At 42.4% G+C, this 17,361-nt stretch overlaps 1 protein-coding gene across 2 annotated transcripts in view; it reads left to right on the top strand.

Annotated features, from left to right (window-relative positions):
• The window catches only part of JAZF1 (JAZF zinc finger 1), a 283,865-nt gene that overhangs the window by 10,017 nt on the left and 256,487 nt on the right, over nucleotides 1–17,361 (top strand). The window lies entirely within an intron of this gene.

Raw genomic sequence — 17,361 nt, 5'->3', positions numbered from 1 at the left:
GGAATGATCACGTCCCTTGATCTGCTGGCAATGCCTCTACTTATCCTAAAATATAATTATTTTTACTGTCTGAAATTCATTCTACTTCCATTCATGTGGAGGCTAAAGAGGCTGTTTTATTTAAAGATGCAATGACATGATTTTTGTTGCTGTAACAAGTGTTCTCATATTGTGGATACCATTGATGAGAGGCTGTGTGGGTAAGGCACAAAATGTTTCTAATGGCTTAATATTTGATCTATGTATTTTAGGGGCAAAAACAGATGAAAATAAACATTTGTAACATCACAATGTCTGATTTTTTTTTTCTTTTGAGGATTTATGGATTTAAGGCCTGACCAACCCCTTTTAGAGTCAATAGGAATCTTTCAATTGATTCCAGTGGGTTTTGGAATAGGCCCCTACTGAAGTAGGAAGGAATACTGTTCTACAATCTGTATTGATTGTGCATCATTTACAATACTGCATCTAAAGAAGTCTGGAGGTTAGACAAGTTTAACTCAAAGACTTCATGCTATGTTGCACTAGATCATATTTAATAGATAATCTTCAAAATATCTGCAATATTTTGTTTCTCTTCCCTGGAAAAAACATAGAAAGGATCATGCCTACTAAACATAGCATGTAAGGCTACTGTTACAGGCAGGCTGTAACTCTTATGAGAAATAATATCAAGATGATCAGGTGGCTGTCAATATTTCTTTTTCATCTTTCACTGAGGCCTTGGCTACACGGGCGCTTTACAGTGCTGCAACTTTCTTGCTCAGGGGTGTGAAAAAACCAGCCCCCTGAGCGCTGCAAGATACAGCACTGTAAAGCGCCAGTGTAAACAGTGCCGCAGCACTGGGAGCGTGGCTCCCAGTGCTGCAAGCTAAACCCCATCAGGATGTGGAGTACGTGCAGCGCTGGGAGAGCTCTCTCTCAGCGCTGGCGCTGCGACCACACTCGCACTTCAAAGCACTGCCACAGCAGCGCTTCTGCAGCAGTGCTTTGAAGTTTCGAGTGTAGCCATACCCTTAGTCTTTTCTTCATATTTCATGCAATATAAAAAGAGGATCACCAGAATATGTGCATTAAAAACAGGTCTGTTTTCTGAAAATGAGAAGCTGATATGGATCTAATGGTAAAAGTCTTATCAAAGGTACCTAAGGACGTTATCTACTGATTGTCTAAGTTTCCCTAGTACATTTAATCCACCTTTAGCTCAACTCTGTAATCAATCTTATTTGTCATCCCTCTATACATGTATATATTAAAAAGCCAAGCAAGGGCTCAGAACCATTTTGTAGTGCATTTTTTATACAAAACAAGTATGTGCATTGGATAGCTACCACTTTATTTTATGGCTCTCCTGAAAAGGTTTGTGTTTGCCTGTTAAGATACTCTTGTTAAATATAATGCTATGTTTCTATAATCATTAGAATCTTAATTTTTTGTTTGGTTTTCTTTGTATGTATTAAAAATATAGTAAATTAGATCATATGAGAGATCAGAATCTGAGTAAGCAGCTTTTATATGAATTTCTGCAGTACTTTATTTATTATATTTACCAATAGATCAGATGGAAACTGAAGGGTACACCCGGTAAACCAGCCATATAAAATGCATCCTTGATCCTAAAAGGAGGTCTCTGAGCGGTTGAATGATGCATATTAGTTGTTTAGTTTTAATTATTCTATGTACAAAATACGATTATCTTGATTCTTCTGAAAAAGCTTATTTTCTCCAAAAGCTATAATAATTCATTGTACAGCAGAATGGAAAAATAATAGTTCTGCTCATTACACATGGTTTAATTAGTTCTTTGATATTAACTCTTTTAATAGTATGTACCCAGCATTCCCAGAATACCACTGTTGTCATGATCCCTTTATTTGCTGCACAGTGGAAGTAGAAATCTTAATCTAAGGCCATGCTGATGGTGCCCTAATGCTTGGTAGCTGATCATTCAGAGGCGCGCGCACACACGCTAAAGTGCACCACTATGAGCATATTAATATGATCCTTGACTAGAACCAATGTGATTTAGTTATGATTTTTGATGTAGCAGTATATCATTACCTGGGCTGACCAAAATTTAGAAGTTGTTATGCCTTTTAATATTCTCTCTGTGTCTTGGTATGACAATTGAGGAAGAGCTAGAATTGCTGTGTTCCTGAGTAGAGTCTAGAAGGAATGAGAGAGAGTGTTCAGATGCTTACAGAGGACTCATCACCTTGCTCTCTGGGCATAGATGGAAACAAACATCACATTTATAATACAGAAATCAGAAAAAACAACCTTGAAAACATAGAGTACTGTATTGCATACATATTTGATATTGGTGTGAGCACCTGAAGATTAACCGTGCTCCATACTATGATAGATAACTTATGCAGTGGCACCAGTAAACAAAAGGACTTTGTTTCCTATGATTGATAGTTTTATTATAGCCATTTCTCTCTAGTATAAACCTTGCCTAGACTGTAGATTTGGATGATGCACCTTACATGGGTCTACCTTTGAAAGATTATTTGGAAGCTTCACCTGGTGTAGAATTCAGATGTTCACCTAGTTGCCGGTTCTGGCTACAAAGTGTGTATTACTAAAGCCTGCATTTGCTTTCATACGCATGTCAAAGTATTGACATTAATCCTTAAAGATCTATATGGCTTAAGTCTTGACTAGTGGAGAAATTGCCTCTCCCCCTATGTGTTTACATGGAACAGAGGATGATAAGGCAGAGTCATAAAAAATAGTTGTCAAGACCTAGAAGAATGTGATCTGTTGGCAAACTGCTATGATAAAGCCGGATACTTATTTCCACTACCGGAATTGGAGGGGAATAAAAGCAGGTGGAACTGTAGCAGGTACCACGGAAAGGGGTGAGAGAGTCTGTAGCATTCTTCTTTCTGCTCTCAAACCCATGGATGTTATCCAAAAGCCTGCCCATGGGTTAGGAAGGTGGAGATAAGTGGCCAGTTGTCCAGTAGGAAAATGCTCCAATAAACTCTCTTTGCCTTCTATGGCCTTTGGAGGGGACAGTTATAGCATGTCAGAAGAGTCTGTGGCTGCACAGGCTTCTAGGGGGGAGGGTAGAAGTCCAGGATCTGCACAGCTTCCCTCCAGGAGGAGGGCCTAGGGCTTGAGTCTAGTGTCATCATGAACCTTTCCTGCTTGGAGGAGGAGATTTATGTGGTTTTGTGTGTGTGTTCCCTTTCCTTGTATCTGCCCGCACTAGAGAATGCTCGAATTTCCAGGATCAGTTCAAGCACGTGGAACACTTTTGAAACATATGACATCCATACACAATAGTGCTTCTAACAACATTGGGACTGCTTCTGAATGTTGCAATTTCCCTAGCTCCCAGCAGATGCACTAGTTAATTCTGAACTAGTTCAGTGCTAAAGTAGGTGGGAAGCATAGGCATTGTATCAGTCTTAGCGTCTTGTCCATCTTCAGCAACCACTCTAGACAGTATTGCTCCTTTTTGGGGTAACCATCCAGATATTCATTTTACCTGCATGTAATACCCTGCCCTCATTTCAGACAACTGTAATGTACACCACCTCATCAACATTTGCTTCCATGAGATCGCTCTGTTCTTGTGCGTATTGCCAGCTATCTTAAGGTAGATAAGTAGGGCTTTCTTTGCTTTCTGGTCTATGAGTAAAGTCTCCTTTGAATTCCACAGCCTGGACATCTTTTTTTCTGGTCAAGGTGTTATCTTGTCTGACTGAATCTGGAGTCTGTCATAGAGCCAGGACAAAACTTAAGTACGTGGAAGTGCAGCTTAATGATGTATGAGACAATAATTGGATGTCCAGATTGGGAAGGGATACCTGGCATTTCTATATAGAGTTTGAGCATGTGTTCAGCTCCAAAACGTTGATCAAGTCTGAGATTATGGTGTGACACACTTTTTGTAAAGTGTCTGAGGGGAAGAAGTTGGAGAAGCATAATAAGGATAGGAATAAATAGTGCACAGCCTTTTGGACCTGCTACTGAAGGCTGGTTTTGTGGTGCAGAATCAAAGACTTGACAAATGTGGCATGATCTTTCCTAGGATGATTTTTATTGTGTATTTGGACAGGGCACATGGTCTGAGAGTTGTTAGTACTTCAGAGTGCAGCCAATGTAAGGGTCAAAATAGCTACCAGTAATGGTGGAAGCCCATTCCCGTCCTCCACACAGCAAACAACCAGGGTATAGAATTCCACCTGCCAGCAATGTCCCTCCTCAGTGAACGGGCCTGGTTCCTCATCTACCACGGTCATTGATGTGGCAAGTGTATCTTTGTCTCCTGCAGGTTATTTCCTAAAGCCATACCCTCATGGTCATTGTGCATCCATAGAATCTCTTTGTGGGTTCTTAGATACCATTTGTGATGTGTGCTTGGAGAGATCCCCACCTTTGCCATCAATTTGGCTTTTGTCTGCTACCATGTTTCCTTATTGTGTTTGTGGAAGTGAGGGCAGATGTTGAGGAGCCCATGAGCTCCCTATTTGATAACTGAATGCCATTGCTTCAGGCACCAGAAATGTTGCCTGAATGATTGAGAGAATTCTTGCCAGTTCAAAAGCCAAATCTGTTTCTGTAAGCTGCTCACCAGACTGGCTCCCAGTGTCTGCTCTTTCATACACTAGTCTATCCATTGCTACTTTCTGTATTCCATTTCTTAAGGAGCTGAAATATGTGTAACATTTTATTTCAGTTCTACAACAATACACACTCCATGTTAACAATAACAATCTAATCTCTGTATTTATATTTCCCTATGAAATCATTAATGATGGGGGGAAAAAGTTAGCGAGCTTGCCTAAGAATAAAGTGTTCCTAAACCAGATTGCTTGTTCATTATTTCTTCTTCTTTCTATTTTTAATTCTCTGCAATAATCAATGACACTAGTTTATGCTGTGGACTGACTTGCAAATTTCAGTTTAGAAAGCAAAGTGATTGTCTTAATATGAGAAATGTATTTGGAACAGTTAGCTTCTCTGGGGTTTTTGTGGGTGCATTCTTATATCGTAATATTGACTTGTTGGATTCTTAATTGATTTTTTTGCCTCTAAGATGAATTTGAGCCTTGGATGAATTTTCATACCATTCTGAGTTATAAATCACATGTAAAAAAAAAACAAAACAAAAAACCTAAATCAGCCATTGCTTTGTGTGAGCTGTGCACATTTTAAACGTTGCATTTTAAAATAGTGAAACAAATATAGTAAAAGTGAGTATTAGCTGATAGATTGATTAATGATCTGCAGAACTGCTGGAAGACAGCTGTATTTTCCCTGTAAATGTGAATCTGCAAGTGCATTATTAAAAATTCCAACTGTTTTAGAAGGATAATTCCTGATTCTAAGGCATTTGTATCTGCTAGACTCCCATTGATTCGTGGAAAGGGCTGCTTACATTGTTAATGGATACACTTCCCCCAACCCAACCCCTTCTCAGGGAGCATCATGTTTTAGCATTATGTCTGCTTTCTGCATGAAACACTGAGAGAAGTGGCACTTCGTACCCTCTTCTCTTTCCCTAGCCCAGTGATACTCAGACTGAGACTGAGGCTTGTGAGCTGCAAGTGGCTCTTTAATGGTCTCATGCAGCTCTTTGCGTCACATGATATTAAAACACTGTGTGAGTTTAATTATTAATCGATCAGGATACTTTAGTATGTTGTTAACCAATTGTAGTTGATAAAATAATAATACTTCGTCCTGCCATGAGTGAAAAATGACTGACCAAGTATTATCAAGATCATTCCTGACAAGTGTCTGTCTAACCTGCTCTTAAAAATCTCCAGCAATGGAGATTATAATATATATCAACATATGTTATATATAACTAAATATTTCCCTGTCATACTATTTAAATATGAATATATAGTACTTCAGTAAATAAAACAATTAATTCACACTACTGAGGCTCTTTTGGATAATGTTGATCACTAATTTGGCTCCTGAACCACTGAGGTCTGAGTATAACTGCCATAGCAAATATATACAGGGCAGGTCATAGTTTTCACTTGAAAGACCCAGTAGTGAGAGGGGCCGAGCTCTGTCAACTCCAAGTAGAATCAGTGGTAGTGAGGGAATTCAGCACCCCATGTGATTGGGCCCCAAGCTAATCTTCAGAGCATGTTTTTTTTGCTGCTATGTGTTTTGTAGCAGCATGTATGCGCAAACAAGTTTAAGGCCTTTTAGTATTTGTTCATAATCCCATTTTATATCTGGTAATTATTTGCCAGGGAATTGAATATACAAGTTTATGGAAAATGTTATTCAATTGAGATGTTACAAAAATGTAAAAGTTGTTACCTAGCCATTGCATTCCATTAGACTTGGTATATAATTTAGAGGGGTCATCTTATGTTGCAGTGTAAATATGCTTATGGAATAGAATTCATATGTCTTACTGTGTGTGTGTATGTAGATATTTATATTCTAAATTAAAAATGTGGGGGTTTTATTAAAATCAGTTAATGTCACCTTCAGAAGCCTGTATAACGATTAAGGATGGGAGGTGAGAACTGAATGCAGGTGGTAGAAAGGGCCCAGGTTTAATTTGGTTTAACATTGACATAGGCAGGTTTTTGCTGTACACAGAGACGAATACTTGCATCACTGAAGCATTAGGAAGACTGAATTTAATTGTTTAAAATGGCTCATCTCATCTGGAATTGGCAAAGGATGACTACATAATATACATGCATGGGATTAAAAAAACCAAAACAAAATAATCTTTTCTTCTCTTGAGGCATTGTGCTGAGGCTGTGTAAAAGCTCATCTTTGTCCCATATCTTTCATTTTGCTATCACTCTCTTAGGATCTTATCTTTACTTCCAAAGTTAGAAATCATAGCCCTCCTTACCTCGAAGAAGCTTTTTCCTCCCACCATTTCTTTGTTGTAAATCTGCTTATTACTCCATGACCACAAACCTAGAACTCAGATCTCCTTCCTCAAAAAGAAAGGCCTTATCTATCACTTGAATAAAAGGAAAATCTGTTAGAATTGTATGTCTTATGACACACAACTGAGCTATTCTGATATCCTCCAGTAGAGGGCACTGATATGCATAGGCATATAGCAGACTGGCAGTCGTCTTTCTCTGTACAAAAAGTAAAAATTCTTTGTGTTAGTGAAGGGGGGGTTGAAGGGAAGATTTTCTTTAAACTCTTCATTGGCGTCTTATAAATCTCTGAACCCAATTCAGAATTGCCTTTTTTTTGTTTTATTTTTAAAAATCTCCACAACTCACTCCACCCTATGTCTCTGGCCTCACTACTGCCACCTCCTATGTTGGCTGACTTTGTTCCTACTTTCTGCTCCTCTCTCACCCGCTCTTGTCACTTTGTGGATGGGAGATGACTTGTTCTTCCCTGTGTGACTTGAAGCTCTCTTTCTTTTCCAGTCCCAACATCTCCCGCCTGAAACCACTGAGCCACTTTCTGCCATTAATTATGCGATTCCCATTACAATATCTTGATAACTTATTCTGTGCAGTTCCCTTTACAATGTTCTAATAATTCATGCTATTGCTAATGAGACTAGATCCTCTTGTTAGTCCTTCAGTTCTTTATTGTAATTGCAGAAATGAAAAAATGTATTTGTTGGGTTTTTTATTTTGCCTGGTCATTATTTCTTAAACAGTTGATCATACTTGTGTAGACAATTTTCACCTGAAGTGAACCCATTGTTATACATGTACCCCTTCCTTCAACGATACAGCAAATACAGTTAGTTCTGCGGTGCCATCTTCTGGGGAGCAAGGAAACAAAATAATAGATATCCTAACCTCTACTATTCTGCACTCATTCTTTTCCTTCCTCCATCTCTGAAGCATGGAACCTTGGTCTTGGTTCTCTCCCTATCTTGCTCCCACTCTTCTTTTCCTATTAATTCTTACTCTCTTCTTTCCAGGGGAAACAATGAAGCTACGAATGGAGGGGAAGAAAAAAGATTAAGAAATCTAACGTTGGGAAATCTAAAGAAATCTAAAGCTTTTAGCTGGGGTATTTGACCCTCAGTAGCCAGCAAAAATTATCTATCACCACTTTGGAAACCCTCTACTTTGGCTTTCCTGGGGTATCTGTAGAGCCCTCTGTGGCCAACCCAATGGTTTCTTCCTGACAGTGGGGTTCAGGAATCCATCCACTAGTCATGGGGATCTGCACTGACTGCCTGAACCCTCCTCTGCACTGTTGGCTCATGGGCCTGGTCTCCCTACATGTGGGCACCCCGACCCGCATCCTGCCTCTTCTGAAATGCCTTACTGTCCACCTCCTTGAGCTCCCTCCTGTTCATGGCCAGTTCGGTGCTTCCATAAAGGCTATTTTAGCCACTATGCTGCTCAAGCCCTGTTAGTCGTCTTTGCTTCTGGGTTCCCCACCTCTGCATGCCTCCTCTACTTTAGGCCTCCTTCGTCCTCTTTCCAAATTTCTTCTTGCTTTTGCAGAGTTGGATTAAGAAGGGAGCGATCCAGATGTGAATGTGGTTCCTGTTGAATTCTGAGTTCCTGGTGCAGTCTGCATCTGAGGCAGACCCTTCAGTATCTCACAGTCTGGAAACTCTGTTTCTGCACGCCCTAGCTGGTCTCGACCTAAAGAGGCAATGTTCAAAAGATCTCCTTCCATCATGAGAATCCAGATTGATTACACTCTCTGCTCAGCTGGCCTAGATGTGACAATACAGGGGTGGGAGCAGGAAACCACCAACTTTGCATGTTTATTCCTACATTCGGAAGGTTTATTTGGGGTGGTGCATTGCCAGAAACATTGTCTTTTCCAGTTTTTCCTGGAGTATAGTGGATTTAGCATGGTTTAACTACAGTCTTAAAGTCAGCACATTTAGGGTCCATTCCTCTGCCACTTCCAGAGTCCTTGGATCCACTGAGAGTTGAGATGTGGGGTCCACCACCATGTCAAAAAACTTTTTTGTTCCTGTCTGTTCCAGAGACTTGCTATTTTCCCAGTGATCCTGCAGGTAGGAGGGATCTCTGATTCTGCAGATCTTAATTAACCTTCCCTGTCAACCCTCTGGGAAATCATCTTAATGACCCTCTTTCCTAGTTGCCATCATCTTCGCTAGATGGGTTGGCAAAGTGAGCTCCCTAATAATTTTTTCTATCTTACTGTCCACATACAGTTTTTCTTGAGATGCTGTAACTTTGCCTACTGTTGGAATTCATCCCCAAGTTGAACACTGAATTCTGTCACAAGACCATTATATTTCTCCATTCTTGATTTTCCCAAGTCAAAAAATCACTCTACTGGATGATAAAGGTGTTTAGAATTACATAGTAGAACTATGAGAGTCCAGGAAAGCAAAGCAGTTATTTGGCTGTGTCAGTAAGGATAAAATATCAGCAACATGTAGAGAAACTAGGCCCATGACCCAGCGATACTCTTGTCAGAATATGCTTGTATGCACATAGATTAAGATCAACCATGTAGACCTTGTTCCACACTGGTAGAGAGCTACGGACCTAGAGAGGTTTGCACTTTGAACTGTGAGAGATCCATCTCTGAAGTGCATAAGGCAGACACCTGTTTGTCCCCTTACTTTTTCATACCGCAATGTCAGTTGAACTGCTCTGCATCACAAGACTAGCATCCTTCAGAGGGCATGGTAAAATAAGCCAGCTTCCTTGGGCATGCTTCCTTCATCTGCTAACCACCTAACTGTTCTGTTGTAGGATGGGAGAAGAGGGATGTATGATAAGGCTAAATTACTTACCGGTAACTATTTTCTCTTCTCCCATCCTACACCACCCCCTCCAATTTTTCCCCCTTCTGATGCTCAATATTCCTTGTTTCCCTACATAGCTCTGCCAGTTCTGTAAGAGGAGGAAAAGCATGATGACCTGGGGCTTAGGTAGACAGGAGTGGGGTGGAAGGGTGTCTTACAATGCTTTTGACTTCCTGTTTCTTGGTAGCTGGTACTATAGTAATAGATGTCCTGATTATTCTGTATGATGTGAAACAGAGTGGCCAGTGAGTAATTTTCCCTTTCTTTTTTTCATATTAGAATGTAGAATGATAGTTATCTGTTGCTTACTTTAAAATATTTTTTCATTATGAAGTAGAAGTATTTTTAAATGGCTTTCATGATCAGGTTATATGACATATGGTATATGACATTACTCACTAAACAATTACAAAGAACAAAATCCTACCCATCCATAGTTAAATGGAGCTTCTAAAGATGTAAAGGATGGGAGGATTTGGTCTACCCTACCACCTGTAGTCACAGAATAATGCATAGCAGCATGATGTGCAATAGGATGTGTCACATGTTAAGTACTGATTGACTGGCTTTCCAATTAACGGAGTAATTGATTACTCTGACATTATGTGTCTCAAATAAGTCACTATACTTGCTATGGCCAAGATTTTAAAAAGCGACTAGGGATTTTTGGGTGCCTCAATTTTTAGATGTCCCACCTGAGACGCTTCAAAGTGACATGATTTTCAGGACCCATTCTCTGAAATTCAGGCTCTTTACAGTGACTCAGGGTGGGCACCCAAAGTCACTAGTCACTTTTTAAAGTCTTGGCTTGTATGTTTGGCCTACACAGAACTGGCCCATTGTTGTATATAAAACCTTATATAGGCAGGAATAACAAACTTGTACAGTTCTAAGTGTCACTTTTCCAACTTACCCACTTGGGCTAAGATACAATATGTGCAGCAGTTGCTTCATCCTTCTTTCCAAAAGTTATTTATGCCAGTAGCTCAGGGGATCACCCAAAGATGTACACTACATAGAATAGGATTGGAAACACTATGGACCCCCTGCTTTTGGAGGAGGCAAGGCTTGTCTGTGTGCTGTATTAGGTGGTAGTTGAATGAGGTAGTTGGGAGAAAGTAGTGTGGCTGTAATTCCCTTTTCAGGATACCCTCTGCACAAGGCAGTTATGTTGCTGCAATATGAAAGGCATCCAATAAAGATGAAATGACCACCTTCTCAAAAGGGCCCAAAATATTTAGTCACTGGCTTAGGGATGTATGCATGTTTTGGCAAATGTCTTAACTTGAATAGGACAGGGAAAAGTTTACATATATATGCCCGCATTCCTCCCTCTGCCACATAAATACAGTAATAATGAGAAAGGAAGCCAAGCGCGCATTTGTCAGGTGTAGTTGAGTGCTAGAGAAACCACAGTGATATGTGCCATTTAAAAACCTAGATAGTTAGTGTAGTGGCTTGTGGTATCCTTCTGCTGTTTGTTCAGGGCTTGAAATCGAGGACTGATTGCAGACACTTCCTGAGAATGGGTAAGTGCCCACATTTCCCTACCATTGCGCAGGCCTTGAGCACTCTGCCTCTTCTCTGCCTGTGGCACATCATCATCTAGTCTCCTGTGGGCTGTAACACTTTCTCATTTTGATTGTTGGGTTCTGTGTGTGGGTGGTGTAGTTGGCCTGTGATATACAGGAGGTCAGACTAGATGATCTATTTTAGTGGTCCCTTCTGACCTTAAACTCTCTGACTGTGTCTTTTCTTCTTTGTGGGCTGACACTGAGAGTCAGTGTGCAGTTGGTTGAATTTATCAATTTTAGTGTTGAGAAAGCAGCTCCAGCAGAAGCACCCTTCTGATGAACTATTTTAACTTTGGATAAATTAATCTTCTTTTGCTGATATGTACTTTATTGCCTTGTTGCTCTGTTACTTTCATTTGACTATATTGAATAGACGGGATAGGTCTAGCAATAATTCTAATTTCTGGTAAACTTTGTTATATGTGGTGTCTGCTGTAGCTAGCCAATAAATGTCAGCATTCTGGAGTCTGAGATTTGAGTTCTGTTCCTTTTCTGTAAATCTCAAGTGTCTAGGAGCAGAACATAAACATGTGGAAAGAGAATGTGTCCATCATAAGGACTAGCGTGAGGTAAATGGCTTTCCAAACACTTTTTCTTCAAGTGATTGCCCATGTCTATTCCACAATAGGTGTGTGTGTTCGCCATGTGCACCAGTGCCAGATGTTTTCCCCCTAGCAGTACCTCTGCAGTGGCTACTCCATGGCACAGTATAAGGGGCGCTGCGCGCTCCACCCACCCTCAGTTCCTTCTTGCCGCCAGTGAAAGTGCTTCGGAACTGCTTTGCTCCAGCTTTTCTGTAGCTCGTCCCCAAACCTGCTTGTTCATCCAGTGTATGGTACCTGTAGTTAGTTAGTTTAGTTTAGCTAGAGCACCTGGGTCTGGGCGTGCCCCATGCTCCAGGTTTTAAGTCGTGCAACAGTTGTAGGCGATCTCCGCCAGTGAGTGATCTGCACGCAGACTGTTTATGCTGTTTAGGGGAAACCCATCTCAGCGATCGCTGCAAGATTTGCAAGTTGTTTAAGCCTCAGACCGAGAGAGAAAGGGACATTAGGTTATTCTGATGGAGTCAGCACTGACCCCAGCTCCGGCACACTGCTCCAAGTCTGCATCGAGCATCGCGGTATTGGTGCTCAGTGACCCTTATCGACTAGTCGGCACCGCTCCCCATCCACAGGGCACACCAAGAAGGCTAGGAAGAAGCCTTCTTCGCCGTGGAAGCAGGGTAGACCCAGGACAGAGGCTAGATGCATGTCAGGAAGTCTTCGATCCCTACTGGCCCCTAGGCCTCTAACTCAAGTCGAGTGGAGTAGCCCGGCCCATTCAGAACAGGCCTCCCCGGATGTCCAGATGCCCTCCACACTGGAAGCCCTGCAGGCAGCCTGGGATGTTATGTCCATGCCGGTACCAGGAGCACCGTCGATGTTGGCCCCATGTTCCAGAGGCAAGCTGCCGCTGGGATCTCCGCAGGCACCTCCAGCTCGGTACCGGTCTCAGTTGAGGGAATGTTCCCGATGCTGTTCGCCGCCCAGTGACCGTTCAGGGCAAAGTCCACATGGATTGTCCTTGATGCCCATCAGGCTGTCTGGCTGGGTTCCGTCTGACCAAGACTCTTGGTACCGCTCCGCCTCGAGGAGCGAACACTGACAGGACCGATGCAGACAACGCCAAAGGTCTTCATCTCAGAGGGGCTATCTCAGCCGGTCACGGCATGAATGTTGACATCGTTCCTGTTTGTCATCTTGCTCCAGGACCCTGCCGCGGGAGCCCTGGGTATCGATCGTCGGTGTCTTACCATCGCAGGTCTACCCTCCAGAGCTGATTGCAGAGCAGCTATTACCAACAGTACCGGTCCTTCATGTTGGGATCACGGTCCTGTGGTTGGCATCGCTCCCGGTGCCACCGCTTCTCCCGGTCCAGGGACAGCATGAGGTCGTATGTCAGCCCGGCCTCCCTTTGTAGTCATAGAATCATAGATGATTAGGGTTGGAAGGAACCTCAGGAGGTCATCTAGTTCAACCCCCTGCTCAAAGCAGGACCAGTCCCCAGACATATTTTTACCCCAGTTCCCTAAATGGCCCCCTCAAGGATTGAACTCACAACCCTGGGTTTAGCAGGCCAATGCTTAAACCACTGAGCTATCCCTCCCCCGAAGTCATCCATCAATGGGCCAGGCCAGACAGGCCGAACTGCCGGCTCTGCCGGTGCCACAGCAGGTGCAATGGCACTGGGCCCTTATGCTGGCCCAACGGTACCAATAGGGGCTTGCTCGGTGGCCGGAGCCTCAGAAGGACCATTGGCCTCCCTCTCCAGACCTCCAAGGAAGGAATTAGTGGGATGTACTTCCTTGGCACTATGCCCAGAGACCAACCAGGTGGTAGACCCTCCGTTGCCGGTGGATACACAAAGTACCACACTGGCTTCCTCACCCTCCCTGGATGAGGCGATTACAGCCCCTCCTCCCTCCGTCCTGGAGGAGGACTTTAGGGCCCACCAAGAACTCTTAAAAAGGGTGACATCAAGCCTCCACCTTCAAGCAGAGGAAATGGAGGAGCCCTCGGACTCCCTGTTTAAGGTACTGTTCTCTTCAGCACCTTGCAGAGTGGCCTTGCCTCTCCACGAAGGAGTGGCAAAATTTCAGATGTCCTGTGGCAAACTCCGGCCTCATTAGCCCCCATCTCTAAGAGAACGGAACACAAGTATTTTGTACCTGCCAAGGGGCATGAATACTTATACGCCCATCCTGCTCCTAACTCCTGGTGGTCGAGTCAGTCATCCACAGGGAACCGCAGGGCCAACCAGCCCCTACCCCAAAAAATGAAGATTCAAGGAGTCTGGACTCATTTAGAAGAAAAAATTTATTTGTCCTCGAGCTTCCAGTTGCAGATGGCAAACTACCAGGCTCTCCTGGGTAAATATGAGTTCAATCTGTAGGGCTCCCTGCCCAAGTTTGAGAACTCCCTCCAGGAGGCTTTTTACCTGGAGCAGACTAAGCTGTTCAGAAATTCCTCTCAAATGTTCATCGCCTCGGCTGAGTGCATGAAAGGTCGGCCGATCTCCACTCAGCAGCTTTCCAACTGGATAACTTTGTGCATCCGTACTGGTTATGCCCTGGGGGAAATCCCTCCACCACTAATTGTGAAGGCACACTCGACTCGAGCGCAGGCCTCGTCGGCTGCCTTTTTGGCCCATGTCCCTATTCAGGACGTTTGTAGGGCTGCCATGTGGTCTTCAGTTCAAATGTTCACCTCACATTGTCTCTCAGACCAGGGAAGATGCTGGCTTCGGCAGGACTGTCCTCTGTCCCGAGAGCTTGTGAACTCCTTCCCACCTCCAACAGATATAGCTTGGAATCACCTATTGTATAATACACGTGAGCAATCACTGGAAGGCCGTTACCTTTTACGTTAACTGGTGTACTTCGAGATGTGTTGCACATGTCTATTCCACATCCTGCCCTCCTTCGCCTCTGTTTGAGTTGTCTGGCAAGAAGGAACTGAGGGTGTGGGGAGCATGCAGTGCCCCTTATACCATGCCATAGATGTGCCACTCCAGGGGTCTCTAGGGCACTCCTAAAGGGAAAACTTCAAGCATGCACACCTGTTGTGGAATATTGTGCACCTGGTACTTCAGTCTCTGAGGTGGAATATCTTTTGAATCTGACATTGCCTTCACTTCAGCAGGAATCTGGATTGGAAGATGTAGAATAAAGTAATAGGGTTTTTTCTTTTAAAGCAAAATGACCCTTTTTTGGGCAGCCCCCCTCATTTTGGTATTTTGCACCTAATACAAATGTAGCGTGCAGCTGGTGCAAATATGTATTCCGTGTGATTGCAGCTGGAGAACCATCATTTCAGCACTGAAATGAAAACATCGCTATTTCCGCCATGGATGGATGAAAAGAGTTAATCCGATATTGTAGGTGGGAGAAGGAAGGAAATCGTTATTATGAAAGTTCTCAGTACAAAATAAATACTTTAACATTGAAGCAGAATAACTTTTGGTTTAGCCATGGGATATAGTTAAACTGATGGTTGAGTGTGAGTGTTAATGCTTGTCCTTATCTTGCGTCAATAGCTGTTACAAAGATTGCCTAGCTCAGTTTACCACTGAGGAAGATGAAGTGCAGAAAACCTGCACAGGCCCTTTTGTACCACATGGGGACTGTGATTCCCGTTTGTGGGAGTGAGGGGACATGTGCAGAGTGAAAAGTGTATTCCCTGTATGGGCCAGAGCGGGTTTGCACCCATCTAGAGTAGATCTTTTATAAACTGGCTGTGGGAGATCTATTGGTTTGTGTCTTATGTGGATCCATTGGCCTCACATTCCTGCACAGGAGTAGAGGGAGACAACCACCATATAGCTGGAATGTTGTACATAAAGATGCTGTGCTGTAGACTCATGGCTGTTCCCTTCCTCTTCCCCGCACATGTACCTCTAGTTTTTTTCTTAGTTCCCTGCCCAAAATCTGGTTTACTTGGGCTTTTTGAGGAGGAACAAGTAAGTATGGACATCAAGGTAGACTTTCTCCTATGAAACCAAATAAAAGTAAATGCTGCTTAGCAGTAACATTTCACTTCTGGTTTTCTGGTAGGGATCTTTGCAGTAACATCATTCCTCTTCCCACAGCATTGTCAGTTTTCTTTCTGTACTGTATAAATCTTGCCACTGAGGCTTTGGCAGCTGTTTCTGCTCAATTGGTTAGGAAGGAGAATATTTTTACTGTCAAAATACGTGGGCAGGTGAAGTGAACCATAAATATTTACACCAGCTGCCAAGTGTTTAGCTTCCAAACTTTGTGTTGTGTCTGCAAACTTTAATTTCAGAGCAGTGGCGGCAAGACTAGCCGAAGAATTATTAAGAGCTTAAGGACTTCTTATTTTATTAATTTGCTACATACATATATATCTGCCTGCCTGCTGAGCTTTCTATTTTTATATATCATCTTGGTTTTCATGCATGCACCTCCTTCTTTTTTCATTTTCCATTTAGCCGCAGATTTGTCTGGTTAGTGCTGTTAATTCAGCAAATGTTGGTCAGTTTTATATGGTCTTTTTTTGAAACTGCCTCTCTTATTTTAATATAGTTACCTCTTTTTACCTTAGCAATTAGCTGATACTTAGGGTCCTGCAGGTTGTTTTTGTTAAAAAGAGAAATTGTTATTGAGGACTGTTACTTCTTAATGTTCTTTTTTGCACTCTATCACGTCTTCCCTTTGTTCTTTAAAATAACACCTAAATATGTTTCCCAGCTATTCAAGTGCATGGGATTTGTGTAGGTGGGCTTTAAAATCATGTTTGTCATTTTAATTTAGTAACTCATTATAGTAGTTATCATTTGTAGTAAAATGGGCTCTTGTATTTATATACATACAGAGTTGCAAGATATCTGGATGATTATATCTTTCATCTAAATAAAATTTTGTTTTTAAATGCTAGGTATGTACTGGAGAGCAGGAAGTCTCCTAAGGAGTATCACTTGCCATATCCACATTTCCGTTTATCTTTCCTGCATCTTTCAGAGAAAAGGAGTGAGGGTGTGGGTCATATGGCTTTTTACAGCTGCCAGGGTAGTTGTCGACCATACCACTTAAAATAATCACAGGCATAAGAACTTCCAGGCTTTTCATGTTTGTTTGCTTGATATCAAAGTAATTAAAGTTGTTTACTTAAGCCTTCAGTCATTTCTTTTAGAATCAGATTCAAAATATCCACTGAAACTGCCTCATGTGAAAGAACTGTGGCAAAATTACAGGCTGTATATGTGTGAACTTACTGTATGTTTCCATAAATCAAAACCATACTTGTGGTCTGGCCTGTGGCCTGTTTGTACTGCTCGACACTGCCATGCATGCAACTTGTGATAATTTTCTAGTCTCTGCCTCTGTGGGGAGACAGGAACCATGAGTGTCAATTTTCCCTTGGTCTTCCACCCTGCACTACAGAACAATATTCTTTAGAGCATCAGGACATTCATGAACAGCTCATCATTTTAAATACACTTTTTGTAGTTGTTTGTCTGTTCACACCCTCTCCCCCCACCCACCCCAGCACTTATCAC

Source organism: Chelonoidis abingdonii, chromosome 2 (assembly GCF_003597395.2).
Source record: "Chelonoidis abingdonii isolate Lonesome George chromosome 2, CheloAbing_2.0, whole genome shotgun sequence".
NCBI lineage: Eukaryota > Metazoa > Chordata > Testudines > Testudinidae > Chelonoidis > Chelonoidis abingdonii.
This window is presented reverse-complemented; position numbering and strand designations above follow the sequence as displayed.